Source organism: Saimiri boliviensis, chromosome 4 (assembly GCF_048565385.1).
Source record: "Saimiri boliviensis isolate mSaiBol1 chromosome 4, mSaiBol1.pri, whole genome shotgun sequence".
Classification (NCBI taxonomy): domain Eukaryota; kingdom Metazoa; phylum Chordata; class Mammalia; order Primates; family Cebidae; genus Saimiri; species Saimiri boliviensis.
Window position 1 is genome coordinate 50,011,955 of NC_133452.1, and position 10,979 is coordinate 50,022,933.

A 10,979-nucleotide genomic window follows, 5' to 3' on the forward strand; every position below is an offset into this window, starting at 1 on the left:
ATCAGAATTTTTCTAATACATCAGCTTGATGTGTTTTATAATACATGTTGCTCGAGTTAATGAAAATCCTGAGATGAAACTTATTACTTAAATTATTTTAAGGTACATTATACAGCTTGTAGAAATCTGTCATTTTCCCCTCAGGATAAACCACTTGCCTCTGGTTTTACATAATAAAGACTTGAAATTCTCAAATTCAGGCATTATAAATCACTGTATCCCTTTGAAACATAACTGGTCAAATTGTCTTTCTGAGCTAAAATGTGCTGAGCTGCTATTTTGTAGACTACTCTAATCCAGGATACAAATTAAACCAAAATTAACTATATGTAAAATCTATTACAGAGGAGATTATAAACATACCACCTGAAAGTTTTACGCAGTAACAAGAAAACAAAAGAAAAGGGGAGATTTAACATGAAAACTGCTGTAGGGAATATCTGTAATTAACTAATGACTACAGATTATTCCATATTGTAACTAAATTATGATAGATCATAATTAAAAGCAGTGAGTTTTACTCTTTAAAAGAGTTACAAACCGTGAGGTTTGTTGTTGTTGTTTGCCTGTGGTGCAAATGGTCTGAAGAAGGAGCAGAATTGTTGGGACCACCTCATTTATCTCACATATCTACTCCACAGGAAAGAAACAAAGTGTTCCTATTTTTTTCACGGAATGGTGAGGAACATAGTTAAGGTAGACCCATGCTCCCATGCTCATACAGCCAAGGATGGTTTCGTGTACATGCAAGCTGCACAACACACCTGGCCTCACATTCAGAAGGGCCCTGCCCTTAACGTAATGCTTTGTCACCAACTTGAAGAGCCTTTATAATTTTCGAAGAGGGAACCTTCCATTTTCATTTCATACTCGGCTCCTCAAATTGTGTAGCCAATCCTGCATACAGAGAGGTCCATTACATATCGAGAAACATTATCTCTATTGGCACAGGACTTCACACAGTGTCTGATGCATAGAACAGCAAATGTTCATTGAATTGATTAAATAAAAGTTACTTCCTAATTTTCAAGACAGATTTTAGTCTGCTCCAAACAGCTGAATTTCTTTCAAGCTTATGAGGGAAGAAACAATCAAAAAAGGAGATTTTTCTGCCCTGAAAATATTTTCCCATATCAACTTATCTATATAAATCTCTTCCCCTTTTTTAACAATATGCCAGTTATTAAACTCTATGTGACCAGGATTACGCTGATAGTCAATGCAGACTGAGTACATCCAGAGAGACCTGAGATACCCAGGCAGCAGGCTACCATAACTCCTTTTACATGAGAACCCATATCCATAAATATTCTTAAAAAAAAAAAAAAAAAAAAAAAGGTAACTTTGGAATTTGGCAGTTAGAACCCTGAAACCTTTGAACAAAGTGAAAACTCTCAAACTCTGGATCTAGAAAAGCGGTGAGTCATTCTGTTTCAGGAAGACCTAGCAAGGTGAGTTGACTTGAGCAGGAAAGATTGCTCCTGGGTGGATGTCATTCATATGCACTTCTGTAGGTAGGTGTGAGGATTCTTGCACAGTTGATATCACATTATTGGTTATAGCACAACACCGGCTGTAGGGATGAGCTTGGTGGCCACATATTTACCATACTGAGGAAATGTGTTCTCTTTCGGGTCCACAAGGGGGCGTAGTTTTAAGGGCAAGAAATTCAGCGCCATGCCCCCCTCCCATGCCTCTCCATCGGGGTGATTTAAAAGTTTCTGTTTTAATTTTCACAGGCGCAGGAAAAAATCAAAAGTTAATCACTTAAGCGGAAGTTTACAGAATTCCTTTCATCGGCCAGGGGACTTGGAGAGGGAGGGAATTCCTCCCAGGTTAAAAGTCCCCTTCTTCCACAACCGTTTTGGATTCCACACTTGGGTCCCCTTCCACACTCCTCGTCAAAGCCTTTTTTCTTCTTTTTCTCTTTCTCTGCCTAAATAAATCATTTTCTGCAAAAAACTTTTTGGGGTCCAGTATTTACAAGTGCACAACGCTGTGGTCGCCTCTCCCATTCGTGGGTGAGTGAGAGACCAAGAGCCTGGAAAAACGTCCTCTCAGGGGAGCTAAGCACTTCCTGCACCCCAAAACCCAAACACAATATGACCCTGCTCCTATGGCCACAGCAGTATGTGAGCATATGTAACCAGGGAAGCTCCTTCTCTGAGACTTTGAACTAAGACTTTTAAAGCTAGAGTCAGATAGTAGGAGCTTCCACTGAAAGGTCATGTTGAGGTGGAGCCGGGGTGACCCACCTGACCCCTGTGTGCACTAATGTTTAAGTCCGAAAAAGCCAACCTGTGGGGCAAAACAAGGGATTAGAGCAGATGTGCTGAGAGAAGCAAAAGCCAGAAACACAGAGAGAGGCAGAGGGAGTGTCTATCTCCCTTCCTAAAGCTTTCCAGTTTCCAGCTTCATTCTCACAAGGCCCAGCTTATTTCCATGTTTACATATTAAATAAATATTCTTTCACTCAGCTAGCTTTGTTTCTTGCAGTCAAAGTCTAGTACCCCATTCCTGAAAAGTGTATTCTGAGTTCTTCAATAGCACCTACTAAGAAATTAAAACACCAACAGCTGGGATCACCTGAGATAGGATCATCTGGGATTGGCCATAAGAGCTGACATTAGAGCAGAAAAAAAAAAAATGTGTTTTCACAACCTCCAAAGAAGCAGTCAATTATAACCATCCAATATAAGCTGAAAAAATATTTGCTTCTTCCTGGTGCTTATTCCAGCTGTTTCAAAGGCATCCACCCAGTGTTTACAGACTGCTCTGTTACTTTCCTACTGCCAGTTAAAGGGTAGGAAGACCAGCCCTCCCTAGGACTGTCTCACAATCCCAGCACTGGAGGAGACACAGCCAGAGTACCAGCATGAAAGCCATGACAATGATATCAAATTACCCAGGACTGTCCAGGAACTCAAGAGAAAGAAAAGAATCTGGAGAACAGAAGCAAGATCAAGCAGGGGACTAGATTCAAAAGTCATTGCAATCAATGGTCATCTAAGTCCTTGACTATTCCAGTGACAGATAATCTGAGAAAGCAAGGAGTAGTTTTATATGCTGGTATTCACGGATTTTCATTAAATTCATTCAAGATCTTTGTGATAAGCCTTCTTCTTCTTTTTACATACTGCTTCATTTGTCCTCTGCCAATAAGTTTTCAAAAGCAACATGATGCCAATAATTCTCTTTTCTCCTCCACATTTGCCACAACATTGGACACATGAAGGTATCTGAAAATATTTATTTAACTGAATTGATTGAATGACTTGTTTCCCAAATGGGGTTAGTAAATTTCTATTTATCATATGGTAGACTCTAACCCAATGTCTTGTTGGATAAAAGAAAACAGTGTAAAGCACAAGGGAAAAATGCTTCACCTCCCCTAACCTCTAAACCTTAATTGATTTTCAAGTCTTTGTTGCATTTTCTCCCAATGTTATTTAAGACTTTTTCACAACATAAATTTCTGCCAGGCCAAGCTTGAAACACATTATTTAAGCCTAGTTGAATTCACACACACACACACACACACACACACACACACCTCAAATTATTTTTCCCTAAAGCTGATTCTTTGTCTGTTGAGCTTTTGCTTAGCACCGCTCCTAGCATCTTGCATAGCTGTCTGCTCACATTGGACATTTAATATATACTTTGCTGTTTTAGGCAAACTCCTGAGAGACTCTTTCAAATAACCCAAGTCTAGGAGTGAAATAAAATCTCAAAGGCTATTTTTGAAGAAGTTGCCAAAGAAGGGATGCTGATAGCCATCGCACCTTCTTCTCAACCACTGTGTTAGAATATACCCTTGAAATCAGAGTTTCTTCACGTTTATGGTTTCCTGTGGTAAGTATCAGGCTCATCTTGAACTCTAACCACCTGGACCTCAACCTAGTTGTGATGGCATGTCATGGTGGATTGCTTGCCTTGCCTCTCTTGTTGATTGGATGAATCCTTTACCTCCTAACCCAGAGCAAACACAAACTGGCTTCCTCTTACCCATGTTATAGGACCCTGAGCTCTGATTTCCAACCTGTACTTTTGAGTGATATTGGCTGTCCCATGCCTGGCTCCTTTGGACCATAATAACCCTGATGCTATTCATGATTGGCCTTCCTTTCTTCCTTCCTTCCTTCCTTCATTCTTTCTTTCTTTTCATCCTTCCTTCTTTACTTTTCATGTTCCTTTTGAACAGACATTAAATGAGGATTTACTGTTACTCTAAAGAAACAAAGATTGAGGAAGACAGAGTGTTTTACTTCAAGGAAGTTATTATAATACAATGAAAGAGACTGCCAATTAAACAGGTGGTTAGAACACAATACGATAAATGTTTTCTTGATGCATACACAGTGAAGGGCTTCATTCTTCTGGGCAGAGGCAGGGAAAATGCTGCAAAGCAGATGATGATGTCTGACCAAAATTATTTTGCCTCAATGCTATGTTATTGCCCAATGTTTTCATACATTATTTCTAGGCAATACGAAAAAGAGAACTTGTAACATTAGATTTACATCCTAGAAATTTCACTCAGGTAGACTGGAGTGACTTGAGGAGAAGATAGAAAAATCTGTCGTTTTTAGAATTTTTAAAACATATTTAAGCCTTTTATCTGTTGTTTACAGTTCATTATATATATCATATTCTTTTCATTTAGTAAATATTTAATGATGTCTTAAAGGTTATCATGAAAGTAATAACAGAAACATAAATCCGGCTGTTCCTGAGAGATTTTCTATATTTCATTGCTGAATTCTAAAAATCACTAAATAATAACTAAATTACCAAAAATTATTAGTTAAAAGCCTAAACCATTACTAAAATATATATTTCTTTCTATTACTAATATGGTTTTTTAAAAATCATCATATGTCTTTATTATAAAATATAAATATAAGAATTACCACATATAATCAACCACAATTGTCCTTATATATAGTTAAAATTTTACTACTGATTTACTCCATATGAAAGTATCTCTATAATTATCTGACACTGAAACTTAAAATTCTATTATCAGAGATGAGGCTTTAGATTTGATACAAAGTTACCTTCTAAAAATACCTTAAAGTATTCCAGTGGAATATTGGAATATAGACTGGCGCGATAACCATTATCACACAACAGCACCTTAAAGAGAATTAGGTTATCAAATGTTTTTCACCTGATAACTAAGCTCAGGTAGATTACTGAGAAAATGGGATTCTTAGCAGAGTTGAGAAAATACTAAGAAACAGATGAGAACTGGCCTAGGTAAGATTTTTAATCACAGGCACTAGAAAGCCAGGAGTAAACATAATGGTATTGTGTGTTTTAGGGAAAGATGAGACAATATAAGATAAGAGAAGAAATCAGAAAAGAGAAGAAAAGCAAAGATATAATCACCATTTTTTCTATAACTAACCACAAACTCTTCTCAGGATAAACCTTACAGAGAAAATTATTATTCGCATTAAAATAGTTAATGGGTGGGAGTTGTTTCAGAATCAGCACTAGATATAAACCCCAAAGTTCATTCCTCTCATCAGCTAGAACTAGAACTTTGTTGTCAATTAACTGAGAGGTCTGAAAAAAACTACTGAAGATTCTGAAAGGTAAACAAATCAGGCAGATGGCAGAGAGAAAAGAAGCCTGGGGGTGATTTTCTTTTGTTGTTGTTCTTTCTCACAACTTTGTCTCCAGGGAGAGCTCCAGTCATAAAGTGGTTTGGCAGTGGCAGCAACCACAGAACTTCTGGAGGAACCCCATATTCCTGCCTGGAAGTAGGTCCTACATGCTGGAGAGTGTAAGGGAATCCCAGGACATTGAGACCTAGAAAAGGTGACCCACTAAATCTGTAAATGTATGCAAGGCTCAGGCTTGTTCTTCATCTATGCATGTGTAGGGCAGACCCAAACCAGCAGAGTAAAGGCTTTGAGAAATAAACGGAGATTTAAATCGCTGCCCATGGCTCAGACTAGCATCTGACTTACTCATGTGAGGAACACACTCAAACCAGTGCTGAAAATGCTTTGAGAACTGAACTGAGATATAAACTACAGCCATAAAAGGTCAGACAGAACACTTGATCTCAACCTACGCAAGTTGTTTGCCTTCTAAACATCAACATGCTCCAGAGGATTATAACCAGATCCAAAGACTGTACAATACAACATTCACATCATCCAGGATAAAAGCCAAGATTACTCAACATGGCAAGAACCAGGAAAGTCTGACCGGTTCTCAAGGGAAGATACAATAAACAGATGCCATTGCCAAGATGACTCGATGTTGGAATTATCAGGCAAAGACTTTAAAGCAACTGTGATAGCTATGCTCTGTGAGTCAAAGAATAACTCATTTTAAAAGAACGAAAGGATAAGAGTTCTTAGAGGAGTGCATACTGCAAAAAATAACCAAATGGACATTTTGGAACTGAAAAAAACAGTATCTGAAATTTTATAAATTACCAGATGGGCTTGGCAGAAAATTGGAAATAACGGAGGACAAAATCAGTGCATTTGAAGATGAATCAATAGAAGTTAGAGTTACAGGGTCTTTGGGGTGCCACTTTTCTGGCTGGAAACGTCTAGCCAGTGGCGTCTTAGCACAAGCTTTGCTAGGGACCACTGGGCTCATTCTGCACATTTGGCCTGGTAGATTGTGCTCAGCTCATGCTACCAGCCTAGATTCCACACCTACAGCTGCCAAGGTGAGTCAGGTGTGGAGCAGTGAGGGGTGTATGAGCAGGCGCAGGGGCCAGCCACTGCACAGACACACTGGCTGGGGCAGTGGGGCAGGTACTGCAGGGGCCGGCATGGACACCAGCTCTCTGGAAGGCTGTAGCTGGACCAGGCACACTGCAAGCAGCTTCCCCAGCTGGCATTGGGGAATACAGTGGCGCCTGGAAGCCTGGACATGCCAGGTACCACAGGACCCCAAAGAGGGAGTCACAGCCCTGGCTTGGAAAGCTCCTAGTTCTGGTCTTCCCAAGGAGCGACAGCTCTTCTCTCCTCTTCACCTGCAATGTGATGAGCAAGGGGCATGTTTCAGCCCTGTTTGTGTTATAGCTCTTTCAGCTCCACCATTCAGTAAGTCCTGAGGTCTTATCCTGCGATGGGGATGAATGAATTACGCAGACAAGTGGAGGGTGAACAAGATAAAGAAGACCTTTATTGAGAAATAGAGTAGCTCACAGGAGGCTCACAGAGGGTAGCTCCTTTCCACAGCCAGGGTGTCTCAACAAGTGTTCAATTCCTAAGAGAGAGGAGACCATGGAGTGGGAAGCTCCTCTCTGCAAGCAGGCCATCCCATCATCTCTGCAGCTCTCAGCAGAGAGGAGGCCTTGGAGTGGGTTGCTCCTCTCTGCAGCTGGCAGTCCAGACATCACTGCAGGTCTCTAAAGACTTCAGCAGAAAGGAGGCCCTACTAGGGGTAGCTCCTCTCTGCTGCTGGTCCTCCTATTGTCTTCTCAGCTCTGACTGAGCCATAGGCTTTTATGGACATCAGTGGGGAAGAAGTGCACACTGATTGGTCCATGGGTGGCCATGGGCAGACCAGAAAAGGCACTACAAGTTCCCACTCTGGTCTGTGGGACTAGTAACCCAATCCCCAGCCTTCAGGCCCTCCCTGGCCTGAAGGTGGGGCCTCACCAGGGACCTGCCCCCTTCTGCCCAGGAATCTGTCTGCCTCCTGTTGCCAATCATGGTGCCCTGGCTTGGCCCCAACTTTCCTCTGAGATCAGAGCCAGGGATGACAGCAGGGAAAAAGCCAGGCAGTGGGAGCAGCACTTCCAAGCCAGCAAGGGCAGGGGTGCCTTCTCAAGCCCCCAAGAGCAGTTTGGGAAGCTGCAGCTGTACCCTGGGTGGCAGGACTCCTTCCTGCCCCATGCAGTGGAAGGCTCAGGTTTGCAGCCACAATTTGGGCAGCTGCTGTGGCACCTGGGGAGCTCCCACCCCAACTTGGAAGAGGTGGGGATGCTGCTTTTCCCTACCAGCTCCATGAAGCCTGAAACCCTGGTGGTGCTTCCCTGCCACAGCTGGCATGATAGCAGCAGCAGGCAATCTGGAGCTGCGGCTGCCATCATTATCTAATCTGAAGAAAAGAGGTAAAAATATAGTTTTTAATTAGCAGGCCTTAGAGACCTGTGAGACATCGTCAGAAGGTCTCCATACAGGACACTGGAATCCCAAAAGGAGAGGAGAAAAAGATTCTGGTAGACTATTTGAAAAAAAAAAAAAATCATGGCCAACAATTTAGTTAAGTATTGGTAAAGACATTATGTTACCAGATTCAAAAGGTCCAACATGTCCTTCTTGGAAAACAATTCTCTATGGCATTTATGCACATTTTATATCAGTTTTTATTTCAGATTATAGGTTCAAGCATGTCTGTATAGCAAATAACCTTGAATAATAGAGACAATATCTCCCTCTAAGGCACAGGGTAGATTTGTTTCATGACCATTATAATAAAAGATAATGTCTTTTTTCCAGGCAAAATTTGGGTATGTCTGTTATCAGTACCCTCTAAAATTTTGGGCTTTCCTCAGCTATAATTCACGTCTACTATACATACAGCATTTTCCAGGGCTACTTCATATCACACTATGCAACTTTGGAGGCAGGTAAACCAAGGAATATAGGAAGCTCATGCTGCCTGTACTGCTATGAATAATAAAGTCCTTTGTCTCTTGCTCAGGAGTATTGTATCTTCTACCAGCATTTATGTAATTGTTAGCTTGCAGGTAGAGTAAATCTCAGACCCTTCACAGTTCTTAACTACTCCCAAACAAGATAACCTCAGAAATAAAATCATTCCTGGATTCATTATAATCTAAATTTTCAACACCAATCATAAAGAAAAAATCTTTAAAGTAGCTAGAGAAAAAACTATGACACACAGTGGAATGATAATTCTAATTTCCCTGGGTTTCTCAACAGAAACAATTAGGGGTCAGAACACAGTGGAAAACATCTTTAAACTGCTGAATAAAAGCCAACCCAGAATTCTATTTTCATAAAAATGTCCATCAAAACTGAAGAAAGGATGACATTCTCAATTGAAAAAAAAAAAAACTAATAAAATATATCCACAGCAGATATTATCTATAAGAAATGATAGAATAAGATTCTTCAAATTGAAGGGAATAATGCCACAAGATTATTGGACTCTTTAGAAATAAAGAACAACAGAAATGATAAATAGGTGGGTAAATTAAAAGATTATTTTTTCCTTTCAAGTTCTGCTGAAAGCAAAAATTATAACACTGTGTTCTGGATTTTTCAGTGTATGGAGATTTTATATGATATTTTATAATGAAGGACAAACAGGTCAAAGAGCTAAATGGTTGCAAGTTTTCTACATTTAACATAAAGTGATATAATATTAGCTATATTAGACTATGAAAGGTTAGGTGTTTATATTGTAATCTTTAAAGCAATCACTGAAAAAATAATACAAAGATGTATAGCCAAAAATTCAATGTTCAAATAATCCAAAAGAAGGTAGGGAAAAAAGTAGGGTAGGGAAAATAGCTGAGAAACAGAAAATACAGGGGATAGAGAACAAATAATAAGATGGTAGACGTATATCCAGTCATTTCAATAATTGTATTAAAAGTTAATGCTCTACTTCCAAAAAATAGCATAGGAGGAATCACTTCCCAACTCATTCTAAGAGGGCAGTTTTATACTGATACCAAAACCAGACAGACAGTGAAATAAGACTTAAAGCTATAGAAAATAAAATAAATTTCAATTTATATATTTTAATAGAAATAAAATGTTATGCATAAAAGCATATGCCCATAATAATACATACTAATAATATTAATTTTTTACTATAAACATTAGGCATTTTTACTCTAAAGAGTAAGGTAGAATCTTAGGAGAGAAACTGAATGAAAATATAAACTTTAGAAGAAAAAGAAACAATATAAAATTATTGCTAAGGAAGAACTTGCTCATATTTTATAATTGGATAATGTCAAGGTCAAATCACAATCATATTTCGATTCTACTGGACACATTTTAAAAAGCATTTTAACAGTTACTTTAAAAATATCAATATTTACCATATGCCAGAAATTATATTCTTGGTAAATATTTAAATTAGAATGATAAATTTTAGAAAATAACTTGAAAATGTATGATGAGGTTTACAGATTTTGAAATTCATTTTGAGGCTATTCAAATAAAAGAATTTGAAGACTACCAGAAGAGAGAACATTATGACAGCTAAGCTATGAAGCATAGAGCTCTGTGGTAGAAGGATACGACAGGAGAGAGAAAAAAAAAAAAAGGCTTCCTCTTTTGAATGTGCAAAAAATGTGAAACAGCCAGCCATGTCCCGAATTCCCTGGCTCTGGCACTGTTGGTACTGTACTATTCAGTGGGAGGTAGGTTAGATATCTGCAGTGGGTGGGACTATCTCTCCCCCGCTCACCAACTGGTCCTCTGGGAATTGACTCCTCCCTCTGCCAGGAGGTTGAGCGAATCCTCTCACTCCTTCACACACATAACCCACCCAGCAACATCTCAGCAAGGGCCTAGGAAGAGGGGCACAAAAATTTGATAAATCTGCGATTTTGAGTATCATTTGATACCATTTGATAATTCCATAGAATTGTTCTAAATTTATACCTTATTTCTATTTTTAATTTTATGGGATATATTTGAGTGATGTAAAGGTTTTATTTTAAAATATTATAATTATAAAACCAAAAGTACATTTTTTGCAGTGATATAAAATTATGATTTTTTAAAATGTAAATAATAACCTCAAAATATATGAGGGAGTACTTAAGATTTCTCCCGTGAGCAAGGGTTCAGAAAAACAAAACAAAGAATATACATGTTTTTCTGCACATTTAAGCATATTTCAAGTAACATCAGTCACCTTAGTACCTAAGAATTTTTCAGGAAGAAAAGTAGAAACTATACAAAATGAGAAACTGACTGCTTACATCAAAAACACCCCTTCTTTTACCA